Source organism: Cervus canadensis, chromosome 9, assembly GCF_019320065.1.
Source record: "Cervus canadensis isolate Bull #8, Minnesota chromosome 9, ASM1932006v1, whole genome shotgun sequence".
In the NCBI taxonomy this organism is placed as follows: Eukaryota; Metazoa; Chordata; class Mammalia; order Artiodactyla; family Cervidae; genus Cervus; species Cervus canadensis.
In genome coordinates this window covers 74,840,719-74,863,982 of record NC_057394.1, presented here as the reverse complement: position 1 = coordinate 74,863,982, position 23,264 = coordinate 74,840,719, and the positions used below count along the sequence as shown (strand labels likewise).

General features: G+C 41.6%; 1 long non-coding RNA gene across 1 annotated transcript in view; it reads right to left on the bottom strand.

The window, feature by feature from the left end:
• LOC122447079 overlaps positions 1-23,264 on the bottom strand; it is a 546,471-nt gene that overhangs the window by 13,250 nt on the left and 509,957 nt on the right. The window contains exons 9-10 of the long non-coding RNA XR_006271124.1: positions 17,386-17,591; positions 15,773-15,849 (exon numbers count right to left, since the gene is read on the bottom strand). This is a non-coding gene — a long non-coding RNA (uncharacterized LOC122447079). The remainder of the gene's footprint in view (positions 1-15,772; positions 15,850-17,385; positions 17,592-23,264) is intronic.

The window sequence follows — 23,264 nt, the reverse complement described above, 5'->3', positions numbered from 1 at the left end:
ACAAAATGGGAGGCATTTATGATTGAAAATGGGTTATAGGTAATTCTGAAAGCACTAAGGTGAGTGAGATCTCTGAGGGAAGAATGATATGAATGATCTGAGAGAAGGATATTATAAGGGAATTCTGAGACAAGGAGGATGAGATGGAATTCTGAGAGAAAAAGGATTAGAGATTTCTCACATTAGGAGAGTCAGAGGGAATTCTGAAAGAAAGAGATTCAGATGGAATTCTGACAGTCAAAGAGTATGAGGAAATTCTTAGAATGCAGGGGAATATGAGGGAATTCTGAGAGGAGTGTCAGAGGGAATTATGAGAGAATGGGAAGTTTGTTGGAATTTTGAGACTAGGAAGGTGAGATGGATTTCTGAGAGAAAGAGGTTGGTAGGCAACTTTGAGCCTGAGATGGTGTGAGGGATTTATGAGTGAGGGAATTCTGAGATAAGGAGGATGGGGTATTTTGAGTGAGTGAGTGCAAGAGAGAATTTTGAATTAGTAACGGTATGAAGGATTTTTGACTGAAGTAGTGGTTTTTGTTATTGTTTAGTAGCTAACTGGTTTCTGACTCTTTTAGGACCTCCCATGTATTACATATAGCCTGCCAGGCTCCTCTGTCCATAGGATTTCTCAGGCAGAAATACTGGAGTGTGTTGCCATTTCCTTCTCCAGGGATCTTGAGGACCCAGGGATCGAACCAGAGTTTCCTGCATTGGCAGGTGGATTCTTTACCACTGAGCCACCTGGGAAGCCATGAGAGAAGGTGGTGACAGGGAATTCTGAGAGAGGGAATGTGAGAAGGAATTCTAAGAGGAGAGTCAGAGGGAACTGTTCTGTACCTTTATGGAAAATTAAACGTTTGTCAAAATGAAAAGCCATTATGAGTTTAACCATAGTAACCAGCTAAAAGCAAAAGATTAACAATAATTTAAGGAAAAAGTATAGCAGAAGAGGTCCCAGAACATCTTACACCCATCACACAATAATGTAATAGTTACCAAACACTCAAACCAGGAACTATGTCTCCAGAAAACTGGCAAGGCTATGGGAAAAAAATATGATTTGCCCCCCTCCCACCTTGCCAAAAAAAAAAAGTTCCCTTGAAATGGTTATTCAACTTATCATAGCACATGACTTTTTAGCCCCTGTGATTTCTTTGTCATTTGTTTTCTGAGAGAGTGTTGCTCTGTTGATTTTTACAACAGTGTTATGTAGCTAGAAAAGTCAGTTTTCACTGCTGACTCTCTGCAATTACAACTAGGTCCTAAAGGATTCTCCTCCTGTAGAGACAGGGCTAGGGCTGGGGAACCATAGTCTGTGTGAGAGAGAAAGCATATTCTAAGATAGAACTCACCTTTATGGAAATCAGTCTGGTTTGGGTTTTATGTTTTCATTCAAATCTATTTATAAAACATAATCCACACAATGTTAGATAAAGTCTACCATCTAGTTTTCAAAAGACTAAAAAATAAGACATATAATTGGCCATCTCCCTTGCTCAAAAATATCATCTTTTAATACTACATGTCTTTTCTTTTCAATTAAGCTGATCAACCTGAACTTAAATGCAATAAAATAACAAGAACAAGGCATTCAATAAATAGCTGATTGATTGAGAGAAGTAAGAAGATATTCACAGAGTAACTATGGGCATGATGAGAAACACTGATTAAAATAATATAGTTGGTCTGGTGTTTTTTGTTTCCTAACAGGAAAATGGATGCCCTCTCCCCAGAAATCAAGTTCATCATATGGAAAATGCAGGTAAATATAATGCAGTTAAAAATAAGAATCTATATGATTACAGATAACAATTAGTAAGAAATTGAAAGATTATAAGGAAAGTGGGAAAAGATAGAGACATGGGGAAAATTTGACCTGGGAAACTCCACGGAGAGGAGCATGAGAAGGAGGGGGTCTGAAGTATATGGTGGTTTTCCAGTCAGTCACTTGCTGTCTGTAAGAGACCATTTTCATTCTGGAAAGGTCTCTTGGATGAGGTGAGTTTTTAAATGAAGGATTTGGACAAAATGGTGAGACTAGCTGTCAGAGCAGAATACCACTCTGGAGCAGCAGGGGAGAGTGCCTGCCTGCTAAAAAGAAACAAGGGATGGAGCAAGGAGCCAGTACCTAAGGCTGAATTAAGAAGAAAGAGATGGAGAGGGTGCTCTGACGCTGTTAATATGCAGCTGCCTCTGGGGACAGCGGGCCTAACAATAACCACGTCAAAACTCAATTCACTACTGAGAAGGAAAGATGTGAGGAATTGAAATCAAATGAAAATAAAGACCATAGAGAAAACAAGGATGTTAAAACAATAAGGGTCCCCTCTCTCTACCAGCGGCATTACATCATCAGCAAACTTCCCTCCTCTAGATTCTAAAGGCATTGTAACCTGGGGGACCACTTGCAACCTTGCTGTTTCCAGAAACAGCAATAGATGATGCAAAGCTTCCCATCAGGAACCAGACATTTTTATCTTTCTGTCATCCTTAAGGAAAAATTAAAAATAACCATAGCGTGTTTTACTGAGTGCTTGTTTGGCAGGCACTGTCCTAAGCACTTCCTACATGAATTCAGCTATCTTCGGAATAACTCTATTATTATCCCCATTTTTCAATTGAGGAAAATGAGGTACAGGACTGTTAAGTAACTCCCCTAGAGTTACACAGTGAGTAAGCAAGGAAGATTGGATGCAAATTCAGGTAATCTGGCCCGAGTCCAAGTTCATGACCAATGCATGTTGCTGTCTCCCCAAGATACCAGCAGCAACACTGCAGATGACCTTGGAAACTTTTGCACCACCTTCCAAGGGCCTCATTGTCATATGCAGGCAGGACACATAGGTGCAAACCAAGCTGTTTCTATTTCGGTGACCTACACAGTGTGAAGACAGGAGTGCTCATACTTGTAGTGAGGGAAATCTGGTTCATTTACCTTCCTATTTGGTCCATTTCTGAGGACAACAACCTGGTCCTAGACCATTGAGAAATGTTTAATGTCATCTCATGTCTCTTCCCAAATCTGAACACCTAGTAGGCCCTTTATAAATCCTGGTTTGCTATCGGATTTAGTTTTTAAAATAAGACCATCTCTTACAGATGCCTAAGATAGCTTGCCAAATACCCAGTGTTTACACACTCTTGTCTGTATAGGTTTGAACTTAAACTTAACTGGATTTTCTAATTATTGCCATTCTTGTTTTCCTGATATTGGGCTTCTAGATTTGCAGATTTATAGAATGTGTTCCTTTATGTTTGTCTTTTTGTGAGCAGTACAATCCATTGCTGATTTACAAGGTCAGGTTCACCTCACAGTAATGGCAGTTTTGGACCAGCCTTAGAAAGGTGGAAGAGAGGAAGAATAATAGGAGTTGTGCTAACTGAAAAAACACAGATAAGTACATACTCTAATTAGAGAAAGGATATCTGAGCAAATCAGTTATAAAAGACTCTAATCCTTCGTGAAGAGAAAAATGCTGATGGGAATGTGTTTTCTTTTAATATTTTGATAGAGGTCTTCTCCTTGAAGACAGTATTCACTGCTCAACAGCTTTTGCAATTCTCCAGGCCCTCAGTCCATCCTCGTCTTGGTAATTTTAGAACACAATGTGGCATTTTTTTCTTGATTCCAATAAATTGCAGTGTTTGCTGCTCATCTTCTTTAACAAGAGTTCTTATCCTTTTATAAAAATAGGTATCTGAGTGTAAAAGACAGTCGAAGCCCTTAAAGATATCTTGTTTTGAAGAGAGACTTTCAAATGAAGCGATAAAAAAATAAATTACACAACATTAAATTTCCTAAGTAAGCAAGATAATAGAGTCTGAAAACCAAAGGTGCTGAGTGAGCAAGCTTCCACTTCATTCAAAACTGAGCTCTGATGTGACCTGAATGTTAGTCCTGCCGTGTGTAAGATGCATTATTGAGATGGTATCATCTGTTATTGGCATTAGTTATTCAGTTTGTATGCCATTTTTCATTACTAACCTTCTCTTTTCCAAAGCCTATAACTCAGTAGTAAAAATTTATATTTTCCATTATTTTTGAAGGGCCAAATTTGGCATACAAATTCTAATGCTTAAAATGGAATTTTATTTCAGGAGAAAATTGGGCTGCATTCAAGCAAGATTCTGTGAAATATTACAGAAGTTTACTAGCTTAACTTTTACATCAAAGGATGAGAGACATAGTTGATATTATGGGAAATAATATTTTTATTTCTGCATGCACAACACAAATAGACTTGCAACCATATGAAAATATTGGTCTGGAAAGCTGGGAGCCCCCAGGAGATTCAAGTGCTTTTCTAGGTGCTCACTGAAGATATTTCTTGGAATGAAGGTTCTAGAATACAGCCTTCAGTATAGTCTTTATGTTTTAAGGAAAGCCAGGGGACTTGTAAATGTGAACAGCCCACAAGTGAAAACAGAGATGGGATGGATCCCACCACTCAGGTGCCTCTAAAGACCCAGGGCCAGAGGCAGGTGTGCGTAGGAACTTCCAGTGGACTTCCAGTGGTGTGGTCTCTTCCCAGAGAGCTGTTCATGATGTCATTAGTGGACATCAGGTCATTGGCCCAAGACAGCATTTGTCAACATTTTAAAGTCACAACCCCCTATAACTCACTTGATAATCTTGCCATTTCCCCAATGCTCTAGTCTTGTCCACAGTGCTCAAGGTCAAGTATTATCAAAATGGAAATATAACAGTCACCCTAACACATGACTTCTCATTTGTTTACTTATTATTAATTATTAATCAACTAATTAAATACATTAGATCCTCCTCTAAAAACAGGTTTTAACTGGAGGGAAAAGAGTATGAGGAAAAAATGCCTTTCACCATGCCTGGTATGTAGTAAATAGCAAGATCTCAAAAATGTTAGTTCTCTAGCTGGGTGACTAGTGGTAAAGATGGAGAAGGGAAACCAGGGTCTCCACCCATAGTGGGTTCTGTACCTACTTGACAATTTATACTTGGGCTTGGCTTGACTGTAGGTCTCTGACAGTGATTGGGGAAAATGTTACTGAGCTGATTGTCCAAGAGAAGCTGAATTGTTTCTAGCTAAGAGAAGAAAGGTTATAAGAGTTAAGGAATGCATAGAGTTATCTCGACTTATTGAGTAAGGTTATCTTTTTCTTCAAGGTGTTAGTATCCTGAATCTTCATATTTCTTATGGTTTTATTTTACATGTCATCTTTTCCACTGTCCATTCAAAGGCAAGCTCTTTACAGAAAATACAGTCTTCTTTAAGCCTCCAAGAGCCCCCAGCCTAGAGCTCTAAGCCCCTGGGCTGGATTATCAGATTGAAGGTTAGTCTTTGCTCCATATTGTGACACCACTTTACTCCCTTTTTGTGGTTTCAAGCAATGCCAAGTACACAATTATCTCTCTTAGGTTGCTTTATCATTGTTTGTATACAAGAAGTTGATTCAAGTTGTACTTCATGTTGGGTAGAAAAGAAATACATACTATCTCTGTTCCATCTCCCCAGCAGTAGATACTCTTTGGATGGAGTGAATAACTAATAATACAAATTCTAAGTAGAGCACAAAATGCTCTATTCAGAGCAATGTGTGTTGACCATATCCCTAAGTATTAAATATCTTTAATATAGCAGTATAATATCAGTATATTAGGAACTAGAGTTATAGGAAATCAACTGCCTGTGAATTATAAGTTAAATTTTGCTTTGTTAGATATTAATTCAAAAAATGTTTGGCTTATTTGGAGAGATTTCAATTGAAGGCAGGCAGGGCCTTTTGGCCATTTTCTTCATTTCTACATATGGTCTTACTTAGATCTCAGGCCCTTAAGTGTACATCTGTTAATGAACAATTTGCATTCTTAAAAGACTGTTACAACTAAAAGTTTAAACTATCCATGTGCCTACTTCCTATGAACACCATTCCTATTCATTTTGCTCATTTATAGCTCTTTGAGAACTATAAATTCCCAGCCAATGAAATCATTTGATTTCTCCCTCAGAGGAATTTTGAATGAGGAGAAAATTGGTTCCATTTAAATCATGTGTATGGCTGGCACTCACATTGTGCTGGGCTCCACTCATTCAGCAGAGCTCTGATGTATAGAAAACGGAGCTGAAAAAAGTTAACCTGCCCTAGATGCCGAAAAACAGTGTGGCTCAAATACCAGATGACACACCGGGTCTCACTGAAGGTCCCCCCAAAAGACCATGTGTCCACCCCTCCATACACTGTCACACTGGCCCTGTGTCCTTCATCAAGAGTAACCAGGAAGCTGGGCTTCTCTGCTGGCTCAGTGGTAAAGAATCTGCCTGCTGGCTCAGTGGTAAAGAATCTGCCTGCCAATGCAGGAGACACAGGTCCCACCCCTGGTCCAGGAAGAGCCCTCATTCCATGGAGCAGCTAAGCCCATGCACCACAACTGCTCAAGCCTGAGCTCCCAACAAGAGGAGCCATGGCAGTGAGAGGCCCTTGCACCACAACTAGAGAGTAGGCTCTGTTCTCCACAACTAGAGAAAGCCCTCACACAGCGAGGAAGACCAAGCACAGTCAAAAATAAACTAATCTTTTTTTTTTTTTAAAGAGTAACCAGGAAACAGTGGTGACATCAAACAAGGTTAGGGCACTGAGAGTGCCGCTCACCACCAACATCCCACCTGCTCTGGGGTGATGCTGATAGCACACCCAAGAGCTGCCAGGCCCATCCTTCACCCTCACTTTATCCTTCATCGTCTCTCTAGACTTCATTCCCTTTTCCTCTTCCACTCTTCATGCTCTCACACCACAGAGGACCTTCTTGTTTCACAGGAAGCCAAATCTCCTGACTCATTTATTCAACAATATCTATTGAGTACCTCATGTGTTCCAGGCTCAGTGAAGGGCTCAAAGTTAGCTCCTTGCTGCAAACGGCTCTTTATTGCGGGGAAGCCGACAGGAACCACTGACACTGATTTAAGTGCTACATTTGAGGTTTTTTCAGTATCGATGACACACAGAAAGGCGTGAACAATTATGCTTTGGAGAGAGATGAGGGACCACAGAAAAATACGAATAAAGAGGTGTCAAAGCAGAGTTGAGAGGAAGGCGTATTTTATCTAGGATTGCAAAAAGCATATAACTTGACTAATAAGTTAATTCACACTCTACATGATAGAATCATTTTTCTGGATGTCTCATAAAATTCTCAAACTGAGCTGACCACTCTGAAACACACACTGACCCACATTTGACCTGCTCTCCTAACTGATTCCCCCATACTAGTTTTTGGTATCATTAATGAATAGCATCAGATCTTGAAACTGAGAGGCAGCTCTGATTTCTGTGTCTCTTTTATACCCCACATCCTAAGATCTCCAGGAGGAATTCATTGTACTCAAGAAATGTCGACTTGACCCATCTCCTCGTCTTCCCCATGAGAAGTCCACATCAACCTTCTCTTGGACTAGTTATTGTAGACTCTTTACCACAAGTCACTCCCTAACAAGGAACAGGTAACATATATATATTTTCCGCCTCCAGCTGTATTGAATGCCGTCCCCTGCCCCCGTGTACACCCTGGGTAACACATGCTGTACCACCAGGTGTCTGCTGATCATGGTCCTCCCTTAGTTCCTGTGTTCTCTTGTGGAGTGTGTGTGTCTGTGTGTGTGTGTTCACCTAGACTGTGTGTGTGTGCACATAGAGTTGCAGCCTGGAAACTCCTCTTTTTTGCTTTAATGCAGCCCTCCTGAGTGGCCTTTTCATGTGGAAAACTCTTTTCATCACTCTAATCCACTGCTGTCTCTATAATTCTTCTACCCTTCTTACCTGTATGTCTTCAACAAAACACAGCACAATGAATTGTAAAGAATTATTTGAACAATCTGAACACATTAGGATACGAGCAGAAAGTAACTTGAGTATGTTTGGTCATTACTGCCTTTTAAACTTGCACTTTTGAATAGCTTTTTTTTTTCTCCCCCTCTATTCCCTTGGGTAATCTTGGAGTGACCCTATAGTTTTTATAGCATTCTCAGGTACTAACTGATGATGTAGGCTTGCAGAAATGTAAAGTGTAGAGAGATCTACACTCGATCATTGATTTTGTCAGTCATTCAACAGAAAGCACAGGAAACTGGGGGTGACATTAGTGAGTTTAGTGGAAAATTCCCATGTCACATGACTAATGTGGTAGTATGCTGGGTCAAGGCCAGTTGTGCATGTCCAGTGACCACAGGTTGTCTCTTTATTTTGCAGGGATTGGCAGGGAGATGGTCTTCAGAAAATCTCTCTACTTGTCCTCTGCCACCTGGGCCATGTTACTGTTATCCCCTGAACAAGTTAACTTCTCCCAGCTGGCCATGAATGATCCCTTCACCTCAGCTTCTGGCCATCCACCCAGTCGGGTCCTTTTCTGATGGTCATCTTGCCTCAGAGATATTCAATTCCACAGGAGTTTTTTTCAAAACAAACATAATTTAATTTTATTTAAAAAAATTTTCATTCTTTTGACCATGCCATGGGGCATGGTTCCCTAACTAGGGGCCAAACCTGTACCCCCTGCATTGGGAGCATGGAGTCTTCACCACTGAACCTCCACGGAAGTCTGCAACTTTTTTTTTATAGGTTGCAAAAGATGTTTTTTTTTAATTAATTTATTTATTTTAATTGGAGGCTAATTACCTTACAATATTGTGGTTGTTTTTGTCATACATTTGACATGAATCAGTCACAGTGTACATGTGTCCCCATCCTGAACCTCCCTCCCACATCCCTCCCCATCCCATCCCTCTGGGTTGTCCCAGCGCACCAGCTTTGAGTGCCCTGTTTCATGCATCAAACTTGGACTGGTGATCTGTTTCACATATGGTAATATACATGTTTCAATGCTATTCTCTCAAATCATCCCACCCTCACCTTCTCCCACAGAGTCCAAAAGTCTGTTCTTTATATCTGTGTCTCTTGCTGTCTCGCATATAGGGTTGTCATTACCATCTTTCTAAATTCCATATATATGCGTTGATATACTGCATTGGTGTTTTTATTTCTGACTTACTTCACCCTGTATAATAGGCTCCAGTTTCATCCACCTCATTAGAACTGATTCAAATGCATTCTTTTTAATGGCTGAGTAATATTCCATTGTGTATATGTTCAGTTCAGTTCAGTTCAGTTCAGTCACTCAGTCGTGTATGACTCTTTGCAGCCCCATGAACCACAGCATGCCAGGCCTCCCTGTCCATCACCAACTCCCGGAGTCCACCCAAACCCATGTCCATTGTGTCGGTGATACCATCCAACTATCACATCCTCTGTCGTCCCCTTCTCCTCCTGCCCTCAATCCCTCCCAGCATCATGGTCTTTCGAATGAGTCAGCTCTCCACATCAGGTGGCCAAAGTATTGGAGTTTCAGCTTCAACACCAGTCCCTCCAATGAACACCCAGGACTGATCCCTTTAGGATGGACTGGTTGGATCTCCTTGCAGTCCAAGGGACTCTCAAGAGTCTTCTCCAACACCACAGTTCAAAAGCATCAATTCTTCGGTGCTCAGCTTTCATTATAGTCCAACTCTCACATCCATACATGACTACTGGAAAAACCATAGCCTTGACTAGATGGACCTTTGTCGGCAAAGTAATGTCTCTGCTTTTTAATATGCTGTCTAGGTTGGTCATATGTACCACAACTTTATTATCCATTCGTCTCCCAGTGGACATCTAGGTTGCTTCCATGTCCTAGCTATTATAAACAGTGCTGTGATGAACATTGTGGTACACGTACTTTTTCAATTCTGGTTTCCTCAGTGTGTATGCCCAGCAGTGGGATTGCTATGTTGTATGATTTTAGAATATTTTTAGATTTACAGAAAAGTTATCAAGATAATAAGAGAGTTCCCATGTACCTCACACCTAGTTGCCCTATTGTTAACTTCTTATATCAGCGTGGTACATTTGACACAACTAATGGTCTAATATTTATACTTTATTATTAACTGATGTCTATACTTTATTCGGAACTTCCCTGGTGGCTCAGATGGTAAAGCGTCTGCCTGTAAGGCAGAAGACCTGGGTTCAATCCCTGGGTCAGGAAGATCCCCTGGAGAATAAAATGGCAACCCACTCCAGTACTCTTGCCTGGAAAATCCCACGGACAGAGGAGCCTGGTAGGCTACAGTACATGGGGTTACAAAGAGTCAGACACAACTGAGCAACTTCACCTTCACTTTCACTTTCATACTTTATTCAGTTCATTATTTGGTGGGGAGGATGCTTCCCAAGTGGTGCAGTGGTAAAGAATCCATCTGCCAATGTCTGGCTTCGTGTCACCTCAGGACCCCCTTAGCTGTGAAAGGTTCTCAAACTTGGTTTTGATGAGCTTGCTAGTTTTGAGGTGTACTGACCAGGCTATCTGGTAGAATGTCCCTAACTGAGAACATTTCATATTACACTAAAGTTATACACTAGGTTTTAAGGAAGAAGACCACACATGTAAACTGCTGTTCTCATCACATTGTATCAAGAGTACATACTGTCTGCATTAACTTTACTGTTGATATTGACCTTGACCAACTGGCTGAGGTAGTGTTTGTTCATTTTCTCCACTGGAAAGTTACTCTTCGTATTTCCCTCTTTCAACACTGTACCCTTTCGAAGGAAGTCATTATGCTAAGCTCACATAGTGGGAAGTTTTGCTCTACCACTTTGAAGACAGAGTAGCTACAGAAATTATTTTTCACACACTTAGCTTCTTCTGCATAGGTGGCCTGCCACTTACTGTTCTCTGAATTTGAGGCATTTGCCCCCCAAACTCTAGGGGGGAGTTGTGTTTATTTTCCTATTACACCATCATAGTTCCATGATTCTGCAAGCATTGGCCTGGACCAGCAGTATCAGCATCACTTGAGAATTTATTGTAAGTGCAACTTCTCAGCCTCACTCCAGACCCACTGAATCAGAGATTCTGGGCTGGGTCCCAGCAGTCTGCATTTTATCAAGTCCAACAACAGTTTCTGATGCAAGCTAACATATAAGCACCACAGTGGTTAACAGTTTGTGTGTACTCTACCCTGAACTTGACTCTAAGCTCTTGTGGACCTATCAGCTAGCCTAGCACATAACTTAACACAGGGTAGGAGCTCAAAAATGAGCTGCAATTTTATTCTAGATTATTTTCTACCATTGAAATTGCACTATTTTATTTTTCCTGCTGTTGGGCCCTGAGTGCTTCCTCGTCTTTATGAATTCCTTCGGTTCTGCCCATACCTTTTATTAAAATCTGTTTAGTTAAAACTTTTTGAGTATGCCATCTATTTCCTATAAAACCCTGATGGATACAATGGCCTCAGAGTTTATTCATTTCTGTCAAGGACCGCAAATGGAACACTTTTTCCAAAGAAGAAATAGCTAATGATGGGTTTTTAGGCTTTCCTTATTTGAAAGTGAAGAACCCCCCTACACTGTTCTGAAGAAACAGCTGGATTGAGCTTCTATGTTCTGTGTGCCAGACTTATGCCCAGTCCATTGTACGTTATACATTTAATTCTCACAATAATAATCATGAGGTTTTATTATTTCAATTTTACTGGGAATCAAAGGTCAAACCAGTTGTGACTTGCATCATATTATAAAGCTAGAAAAAATGAGACCAGAATCATAACATCTGTCTGATGACAAAACCGACGTCCTTAAGGCCCCTGTAGGCCCCAAGCGTCATCCCTTTGCACTGGTGACACGGCAGCTACTGTACCAGAAAGGGGCTGCTGGTCAGGCCAGTCAGGGGCAGAGCAAGGGACACCGGAGACACCTGCACTGTAGTTTCTGCTTCCCAGACAAGAACAGAGAGCTTCAGCAGGGGCCTGACAGCATTACAGGGATGCACCAGATCAGGAGAGAGATTAGAAGTCAAAGTTAAGGGCAAGAGTATCACAGAAATGTGTAGGATTAGGCTGGAAAGTCAGAAGAAAGTTGCACAGTATTTACAGATAAAGGCAAAAATAGACCATATTGCAACTCAATTTCAACAAAAGAGGCAGTTAAGAGAGACAAATTACAAGGATGGTGCTGTGCTGTGCATAGTCAGGTCCAACTCTTTGTGACCCCGTGGACTGTAGCCCACCAGGCTCCTCTGTCCATGGGATTCTCCAGGCAAGAATACTGGAGTGGGCTGCCATGCCCTCCTCCAGGGGGTCTTCCCAACCCAGGGATCGAACCCAGTCTCTCCCACTGCAGGTGGATTCTTTACCATCTGAGCTACTAGAGAAGCCCAAAAATACTGGAGTGGGTAGCCTATCGCTTCTCCAGGGGATCTTCCTGACACAGGAATCGAACCAGGGTTTCCTGCATCACACCTGGATTCTTTACCAGCTGAGCCACCAAGGAAGACCCATAAGGGAGGTACCAGTTAGCATTTGGAGAGAGAGTGAGATAAAGCTATTTTGTCAACTTCTTTTTGTTTTAGCTGCACCTCACAGCATGTGGGATCTTACTTCCCTGACCAGGAACTGAACCCACGTCCCCTGCATTGGAAGTGCAGAGTCTTAACCACCGGACCACCAGGGAAGTTCCCTGTCAATGCTCATCGCTGGGGCTTATTCCCCTGGCCTAGTTGCCCCTGGGCAGAAGCTGGCAGTCCCTGGAACATGCCAAGACAGAGCATACAGGGAAACAACACCAGATGGGGGAGGGAGGACTTTACCCTTTATCACACTAACTAATGGCTCTTCTCCTCCTGAGTACAAACAGCACCCACCACCCTCCCCCCACCCCCAAAAGGGAACAGTGGATCTTAACTCAGTCTCCACTGAGCACAGCAAGACTTTGCCTTCCATAAATAGTCTTCTTAAGAACCTGCCTTGAAAATCACCTTTTAGTGAGTGGATCATATAGTCATAAATAAATAAATGCCTGTTGAATAGGAGGGAATGGGAATCATAGCTAGATTGGAATGTCACCTTCTTGATTACAGGGCTCTGAATTGTGACACTTCATCCAGACTCTGTGATTTGTGCTGGGGAGGCCGCGGTGAAAAAGCCCTCGTGGAGCTTATCACTCTGCAGCAGGAGGGTCAGACAAGAGAGAAGTAAACTTCCGTATCACGAGAGATGCCATAAAGGAAATAAACAAGATAGGATGGGGAATAGTGTAGTAGTCAAAGACCTCAGAGGAAGAAATACTCAGGCAAAGACCTGGAGGGTTTAAAGAAAAACTCACACACAAAGACTGCCCATTCAAAATACACAGGCAAAGGTTTTCAGGTGGAGAGAGGAGTGAGCGCTAAAGTCTGGATTTGGGAAGGCTCCAGTGGGAGAGGGAAGGAGATGAAACTGGAAAGAAGGGTCAATTTGAGACCACACATGAGCCCTGAGGATCAGGAGAATATGTTGCCTCACCAATTTAGGGACAACGCCCCTGATGAGCTCGGAAGAATGAAAACTATGCCCCTTTCCCTAGGCAACAGAATTCTCCTAAAAGAAAAGGGGGGAATGAGAGGGCAACAGACAGGAAGGCTGCTGCTACTGCTAAGTCACTTCAGTCGTGTCTGACTCTGTGTGACCCCATCCCTGGGATTCTCCAGGCAAGAGCACTGGAGTGGGTTGCCATTTCCTTCTCCAATGCATAAAAGTGAAAAGTGAAAGTGAAGTCGCTCAGTCATGTCCGACACTTGGCGACCCCATGGACTGCAGCCTACCAGGCTCCTCCGTCCATGGGATGTAGGGGTCTCCAAATGGAGGAAATAGGTTGCAAGTGTCAGACATTTTTTATCTCTCTCATAAGTGGCAGGAGGAAACAAACTATAAGCGTCCGATTTTTGGCTTCCCTGATAGCTCAAGTTGGTAAAGAATCTGCCTGCAAAGTGGGAAACCTGGGTTTGATCCCTGGGTTGGGAAGATCCTCTGGAGAAAGGAAAGGCTATCCATTCCAGTGTTCTGGCCTGGAGAATTCCATGGGCTGTATAGTTCATGGGGTCACAAAGAGTTAGACACAACTGAGCAACTTTAAATGTAAATGTAATGTGAGCCCTGGAAGAGCCCGAGGCCTCCCAGCCGTGATTCTAAGGTGCCATCTGGCCCTGGGTCTAGGAAGGTGGACGCACTCTCCTTTCTTTGCTGCGGATCAGGTCCCGTTCCTGGCAGGCTGTCAGGAGAGCTCTCACTTGGCAGGTATGGGCTCCCTTGATTTCATAAATGCACAGCCTGTAGTCAAGAATTTCCAAATGTGATTAAAATGAAACTGCCGTGGAAATCAGGTCTGGCGGCCCATCTCTCCAGTACTCAGAAGGAAGAGCACCTCCCAGACCTGGCAGGCGACCTCAGTGACATGGTTTGGAATAGATTTAGGAAGGGCTGCCAGGTAGACAAGAGATTTCAATAACTAGCAGCCAAATTAGTCATTAGAAGGACTGGGTACCAGGGACGCACCAGGGAAAACCTCCCGACCTCTCAATAGTTGAAGTCATCGAGATAAATGAGCTCTGAAAACAGTGTTTCATTTGAGAAGGAGGATGTACTTTATGATTAACTCCAGATGACCACAGTCTCCGGAGGCTGACCAAACCCTGTTCCTGGAAATCAGAGAATGATAACTTTGCAATAGCTTCTTTGGTCAGTTCAGTCCTTGAACAGTTCAAAAGAGGGAAAAATTGGCCTAAAATGTCCTATATAAGCAGAGAAGCAGAGATAAAATTCATTTTCCTGGCCAGATTCAGTTTGGATCCAAGGCCAGCAGACCAAATTGCTACGTACAGTTTCCTCTCTCAGTGGTTAGTCGTGCCATGGAAGAGATGGTTCCAGAAGGATAAACAAAGGTAATGCTTTAAGCAAACGGACCGTACCTGCTTGTGAGCATAATGATGGTCTGCAGCCAACACGACCACAGCCCACTTCCTCTGTGGCTGGTCTTAATTGAAACTGACGGAGCTGTGGAGCTAGCTGGGTTTTGCATAAATCATCATCGGTAATACACTTTCAAGGGTAATCACAACATTAATATACCAAGCAGGAAGTGAAATAATTAAAATTTAGCACAGTGCGGTATTGAAGTTTCCAAAATTAATCTGAAGCACCTTTCCTCAGTACAAATGAGCAATTGCTTCAGTCCATAGAAAGGGACATTCAAAGAAGTACTACATAGGCCATCAGCAACAAAAGAAATTCTACTCTTCTTCCTACATTGTAAATTGTCTGCTTATATTTTAATGCTTTTTCCTTTCTTCTCTAGTGGTGCAAGTTTTGTTTTTTTTTTTTAATTTGTTTTACCTGCCTTTAAGCTAAATACATGTCATAAAGCCATGTAGAATTAAAATCTTGCAGATCTGGGAGCATTAAGAGAGAAAAATTGTTCCCTTATGACCCTTAGGAAGACAATTCCAGCCCAGAGAGTGAACGAGCATATGTACCTAGGGTGATAAGCATCTCATTTCAATATATCTGCATAGAAGGTAATAAAGTACCCAGGCTGAGTCCCCTGGTGAGCCACAGGGGTAAGACAGCGGCACTAAATTGTTCACTGCTTCTGATGGAGTGTCTTTAATGCTGGATGCTTTGAAAGATGATAAGCAAAAAGCTCCCTGTCGTCCTATGTAATCTCACAGGCAGACAGCTTGACAACAGCAATATTTTGCAGAGAACCACACCCCAGTGTTCCAAGACTGGGAACACCTTGACCTAGAAGCACAAAAATATTAATCGGTCTTTGAGTAGGGGCTTCCTCCAATGGGCAAGACTCCTGGTACCCAGGCAGCATCCCAGCTAAAAGTCAACACTCCCTGAACTGTACAGCAGGTAAAGCCTGTACTCTGTCAGGAGTAACTTACCTTTTAACTCACACAGGTGTTACTTCCTTTCTCCACAATATCACACCTTCCATAAGGACTTAGAGGTCTCTGAGTGCCTGGAGAAAAAAGTGGTAATGAGTTCACATCACCCTTGTAAGAATTACTTGAACAGGCAATTTCATCTAGATGTCAGTGATGAGAGCAGACACACAAAAGAATGTTCAGCCATGGAATTTCAGACCCTGGGGAAGGCGAATTAACAGCAAGATATGGGGTAGGGTCCCCATGCCTCTTACAATGCATTGTTCAAATCATACTCCCCACACTGCCTGTGTTTAGAGTCAATTCTTAGGACTTATCATTTGAAATGGACACCGCCATTTCCTACATTAAAAAGATCCTCTAGTGGGGTTGGTCACCCTCAAGTGATGGGATGTGGGAGAATCAATGTAGAGTAAGGAGAGTCGTCGGTTAATGCTAGGTTTCTTCACTGTTCACTTGAAACCATCACGGCATCGTTAATCAGATATACTCCAGTACAAAATGTCTTTGGTGTTAAAAAATAAAATTTTATAAATTAAATAAGTTTTTAAAAAAAGGTTTCTGAGGGTCAACCAGCCAATGAGAATGCCCAGCAGACCATGACCAGAAAAATGACTTCCTTTGGAAAATAGTAAAAGCCTTCACCATATTATCTTGTGCCCCTTTGAAGGAAATTTTACTCTTGTATGTTCTTCCTGTTAATACCAGAGAGCTCAGATGCAAACAAGTCCCATGGAAATTCTATAGGCAGAACCTAAGCACAAATGGGTACTCATGTCCTTGACCAAAACTTCAGGGTCTTCAAATATTTCTCATCTGGCAAACATCCAAAAGCTTGTGCTACTGTTAAATCTCCTGTCTCAACTTCCTTGATGCTCAACTTGCTTGATGACGAAGTCATCAAAATTCAACTTGATCATGCATCAAGCAACTTTCTCTCAATTTCAAGGGAGAGAAAAATTTAGTTGATACAGATGCCTTCAGTTCACATCAAGTCAAGATATGGTGAATGAATGCCTATTATGGGAGGAAAGGCAAAGTGGGAAGCAGAGGAAAGAGGAGGAGGAGGAGAAGCAGCAGAAGCACAAGCTGAAGGAGGAGGAGAGAGAGGAAGGGCAGGAGCAGATGGAAGCAGAGCAGAAGCAGAGAGAGAGGGGGGCAGGGGAAAAGGAGGTGAAGTCAAGTGGAAACTGCCCTCAGCTTCACTGAGCATCATTGGCTGTGAACATCTTCCCCTTCATCCTCAGATGCTGGCCTGTCACTGCCCACTCTCCAATCGTGTGGTGATGACCCCTAGTCACACTTATACATAGGAGCTCGCATATTTCCATGACATTCACCATTTGGTTCCAATGTAGCCAACTGTCAGCGTCACTTTGAAGAAGAGTCTAGTTCCTTCCCCTTCAGGAAGTGCAAATTGTCCTGTAATATGTATAAACGGCTGTGGTGGTACAGCAAGAGACATTTGCTTCCAGATTTTATTTTGCTTTTGATCAAGTTGAATTTCGATAACTTTGTCATCAAGCATAATTAACAAAAATAATGTAATTATGGAGTACATAGCACAGGTGAAACTTAATTATTTGGACTCCCAGGAAATGAGCTCTTACCAGCAAAGTAGCAACTTGAGGGAGGACCAGGAAACCGAGTGTCATCCTCTCTGATTTAGCAGTGATGCCATCTGTACTGGGCTGAGTCCAAGCAAGCAAGCAGCCAGCCAGGAGGCTAAATGCAGGAGCAGTGGGTCACAACCCCAGGGAACATCTGGTCCCTTGAGTAGCCAAGGCAATTCCATAAATGGTTAGAGCCAGTGGGCCTTCAGAGAAAACATAAAAAATGAAAAGTGTAACATTTTTCTCCTGCCAGCTATCCTACCCTACTTTGGCTTTCTTTCACAAGAAAATACAAAGCAGAGCATATAATAAAATAGCTGATATAGACTGTGTCCCCCCAAATTCACGTGTTCAAACCTTACACCCAGTGTAATGATATTTGGAGGTGGGGCTTTGGGGTGTCGAAGAACAGAGCCTCCAGGAATGGGGTTAGTGCTCTTATACAAGAGACCCTAAAAAGCACCTTTACCTCTTCCTCCAGGTGAAAACTGTCATATGAGAACCAGGAAGCTGGTGCTCACCACACACTATACCTGCCAGCACCTTGAATTTGGACCTTCCTGCCTCTCTAACTGTGAGAAATAAGACCACAGTTGCACAGTCTGTGTCATTTTGTTACAGCAACCCAAACAGATGTAGACAGTGGTAATTAGGGGAAAAGTTTTCCGGTAACCAGTGTGTAATCTGAGAACAGAACCAGCAGAATGCACAGCACCAAGTTGTGTTCAATTTAATACGCGCGTTTACCCATTAGTTCTGCACCAACTTGGGACTGGACTTGGGACACATTCCTATCAAGACCAGACCCAGAGATCACAGAGAGTTCTGAGTTTTCCCGCCCTTCAAACCAGGGGATTTTAGAAGCTGGTTCAGAGACCGAGTCCTTAGAGGATAGTCCCAAAGTTGGCAGCTGGACAGAGAGGAGAAGTGGGAGATCCTGGCTTATGTCTGCTATCAGATAAAATTAACATTTGTTCACTATGGAAAGCAGTAGGGAGGTCCCTTAAAAAAACAGACATTTCTCCAAAGAAGACATACAGATGGCTAACAAACACATGAAAAGGTGCTCAACATCACTCATTATTAGAGAAATGCAAATCAAAACCACAATGAGGTACCATTACACACCAGTCAGGATGGCTGCTATCCAAAAGTCTACAAGCAATAAATGCTGGAGAGGCTGTGGAGAAAAGGGAACCCTCTTACACTGTTGGTGGGAATGCAAACTAGTACAGCCACTATGGAAAACAGTGTGGAGATTCCTTAAAAAACTGGAAATAGAACTGCCATATGACCCAGCAATCCCACTTCTGGGCATACACACTGAGGAAACCAGATCTGAAAGAGACACGTGCACCCCAATGTTCATCGCAGCACTGTTTATAATAGCCAGGACATGGAAGCAACCTAGATGCCCATCAGCAGATGAATGGATAAGGAAGCTGTGGTACATATACACCATGGAATTTACTCAGCCGTTAAAAAGAATTCATTTGAATCAGTTCTAATGAGATGGATGAAACTGGAGCCCATTATACAGAGTGAAGTAAGCCAGAAAGATAAAGAACATTACAGCATACTAACACATATATATGGAATTTAGAAAGATGGTAACGATAACCCTATATGCAAAACAGAAAAAGAGACACAGAAATACAGAACAGACTTTTGAACTCTGTGGGAGAAGGTGAGGGTGGGATGTTTTGAAAGAACAGCATGTATACTATCTATGGTGAAACAGATCACCAGCCCAGGTGGGATGCATGAGACAAGTGCTTCGGGCCTGGTGCACTGGGAAGACCCAGAGGAATCGGGTGGAGAGGGAGGTGGGAGGGGGGATCGGGAGAATAAGTGTAAATCTATGGCTGATTCATATCAATGTATGACAAAACCCACTGAAATGTTGTGAAGTAATTAGCCTCCAACTAATAAAAAAATTAAAAAAAAAAAAAAAACCTGAGGTAAAGTTTAAAAAAAAATCTGACTTAAAATAAAAGACTGACATCACCAAAAAAAAAAAAAAAAAAAAAAACTAGAAACAGAGTTACCTGTATGATCTTGCAATCCCATTCCTGGGCATATAGCCAAAGAAAACTCTAGTTTGAAAAGATACATGCACCCCAGTGTTTGCAGCAGCAATATTTACAATAGCCAGGGCATGGAAGCAACCGAAACTGTCCTCTGACCCACTGACAGATGAATAACGAAGGCGCGGTGTGTGTGTGCACATATACACACATAATACACACACACATTACAGAATGGAATGTTACTCAGCCACAAAAAAGAATTAAATAATACCATTGACAGCAACAAGTATGGACCTAGAGATTATCATGCTAAGTGAAGTAAGCCAAACAGAGAAAGACAAATATCATATGATATCACTTACATGCGGAGTCTAAAAAATGGTATAAGTGAACTTATTTACAAAACAGATGTAGACTCACAGACATAGAAAACAAACTTAGAGTTACCAAAGGGGAAGGGAAGAGGGATAAGTTAGGAGTTTGGGAGTAACATATACATGCCACTGTATATAATAAGATAATGAACAAGGCCAACTGTATAGCACAGAGAGCTATATTCAATATCATGTAATAACCTACAGTGGAAAATAATTTGAAAAAGGAATATATATATCCATATATGTATGTATAACTGAATCACTTTGTTGCATGCCTGAAATAGAACATTTTAAATTATACCCCAATTTAAAAGTTTAAAAATAGTTTAAAAAATAACATTTGTGCCAAAATTTCAAGTAGTAACTCACTTCAGTTTGTGCATTCAGCAGAAGTACAAGGGATAGGGAGAAAGAATAAGCAAAGTTCCAGATATCTTTGGAGTAGTCATTGAAGTCTCCTCATGTAGGATGTAAATGAGTTTTTCTTTGGGTTTTGATCTTAGTTTCACCTCAAAAGGAAAATGCCTTTTTATTTGGCTTGTTTGCAATTTTTTAAAACTTATTTTGTAAATATTTCATAATATTTAAAACAGTATATAATGAGGACTGCATGCTCTTGCAGCAGAAAATAATTAATAATACTTGGCACTTAACGGCACTTTTCATCATTAAATTGCTTTGTAGACATTAATTAAGGAAAAGATACTTCATCTTTTTAAAGTTGCTGTTAGGCTCCTGTCAGTGAATTTCATGAATGTCGGTTGCAACAGGAAGTGAAATATGTAGAATCCAAAATACAAATCTGCCAAAGTTTTTGTTGAAAGGTAAAAATAAGCCTTTGTATGTTTTCCATTATACTTTTCCCTTTGAATAAGTTTACAAACAACTTTTATTCATGGCTCTATATTAAAATTGGGTTTTCTATGGTTATAACTACTGTGATATCATATTAAATACTTCATATTTTATGAAGTATTTTCGATTATTCAAATGTAAAAGCTTCATAAATAAAGGCACCAGAACTACTCATGTTCCAGGAGAAACATTTGTTCAGTTGGCAAAGGCAGAGTCGGTCCCTTCTTTTCCTTCCAGGAAAGCAGAGGTTGGTTTAGCAAGAAAGATGATCCTTTTAGTCATTCTCCCTCCCTCCCTCTACAGAGACAAACACACTCATCTCCAGGGTGAAACTCACGGCTTGTTTCAATTATCCTTCCAGAACTCTTTCTCTCCGTCTGTTTCCAATGTCTAGAATTTTTAAGATAATCCTTTTATCATATAATTTGATGCAATAAACATTGCCTCCTACTTCTCATACAAAATAGTTGTCTGCAGGTCAGGATCCTCAGCATTTCTCTTCATTTCCATCCTCACCTGCATTTACCTCTTTCACTTCTGTCTTGGAGACTAGCTCCTATCTCAGTCAAGCTCATTTCTCCATCAACACTTAGCATTTCCCTTTGATTCCTCCAGCAGTCAACTCCTTCTTTATAGAGGTTTGTCATTAACATCTATCTTCCTTCTGATTCCTTGCAGAAATTCTGTACATGCAAACCATATCTGTTAAAAACATGCTCTCTAGGTACTATCTTGTTCTCTCTTCCTGTTGGGCTTCCCACAAGAGTAGCCTTCCATATGAGCAGCCTACATCATCATCTCCATTTCCTCGCTCCCATTTATTCTTAAAATACACCACGGGCTTTCTGCTCTCACAACTCCATGTTGGCACCCCGTGAGGCACACCAGCCACCACCTACCAGCCAACTCCAGGAGGTACTTTCCACCCATTATCTCCTGTCTGGGCTCCTTCAATGTGTTCTCTCCTGGTTCACCACATACAAGCTCAGTGCTCCTTTTCAGTCTTTTTCAGGTTCCATTTTCCCTGAATGTTTGTGTTTCCAGGAATTCTGCCCTATGAATTCTAATCACTGTCTTCATCCTCTCTGAGGGACTCTATCGATCCTAGGCCACGCCTGCATCCACATGCTTTGCCCCGTTCTGCTCTGTTTTCCCATTTCTTGTTTCCTCTGCCTGGGGTGTCATTCATTCTTGATGAGTCTAAAGAACTGCTTACCAAGACCCAATTCAAACAGAATTCTCCAATGTCAGTTCTTTCTTCTCTCCAACCCCCACATCCCCCAACCCTGACAGAGTTCGTTGTCTCTCTCCAGCACTTCCATGGCATCTTACATGTATTTGTGTATATGTGAATGGATGTGTGTTTATATATGTCTGTGTGTGTGTGTGTGTATGTGTGTGTTGCTTAAGTTATGTGTGACTCTTTGTGACTATAGCCCACCAGGCTCCTCTGTCCATGGGATTCTCCAGACAAGAATACTGGAGTAGGTTGCCAAGCCCTCCTCCAGGAGATCTTCCTGACCCACGGATCAAACCTACACCTCTTATGTCTCTTGCATTGGCAGGCGGGTCATTTACCACCAGCACCACCTGGGAAGACCTGTGTGTGTGTGTGTATGTATTACATATAATACCACAAGATTTGTCAAGGAAAGGGATTCCAGCTTAACTATCTTTGAATTCTCAGCACATAGAATAGTTGCAATAAGTCATATTAAGATGACTGTTTCATATTAGAGGACAGGAGAGAATAATAATGTGGATTTGGTTCAAAGTTACTTTTTCTTTGTTTTACACCCAAAGCAGCTAGTGAATATGGCAAAGGTTATAGATCAGATAAGGACAGTGGGGCTGAATGTAGCTCCCATTGTTTCTCTTTGTATCTCACAGAGATGTGGCCAGTTTTTAACTTTGCAACTCAGTTAAGTAACATACAGCTTAATAGCCAGGATCCTAGCAGCAGACTGCTTGTTGTGCCAAAACTGGGTCAAACTTTGTCTGTACTTGTACTTTAGGGCCTAGGAATTTTCATATATGTCTTTTTATCAGTTTTTCATGGTCAGGTCTACATGATTTTCATAAATATTGAATTATTAGTTAGCAAATGAATAAATGACCACTTGGCTAAAGTAACATACTGACTTGTAATCCATTGCCCAGACACCCATTGAGGGAGAGGGTAACTCAGACACCCTGAGTATGATTGGTAAAAAGCTTGTTATTATGCATTACTTGAGATATGCAGTTATCTGTGACAACCCAGGGACCTGCCAAGTCCAAGAAGACTGATTGAGTTTGAGAAATGGCATTTGCTTTCTCTTTCTCTCATTGTAATTTTGATATTTCATTCTATTTTCAGACTGGTACTGTGAATGATGACTGATCATGATTCCATTAAGAAACTCCCTTGTAAAGGAATTGGGAATAGAGTGGATGAATGCTTGTGTGTATGTATGCATGTAAGTTCATTCAGAGAAACTCAATATTCATTCTGTTTCAACTGAACTTGGTGACCTAATACTTCTATTTTATATAGTATCACTTTCATACACAACATACCAGCACAGCTGCTGCTGACTTCAGTAAGGATTTAATAACATGGCCAAATATCTCT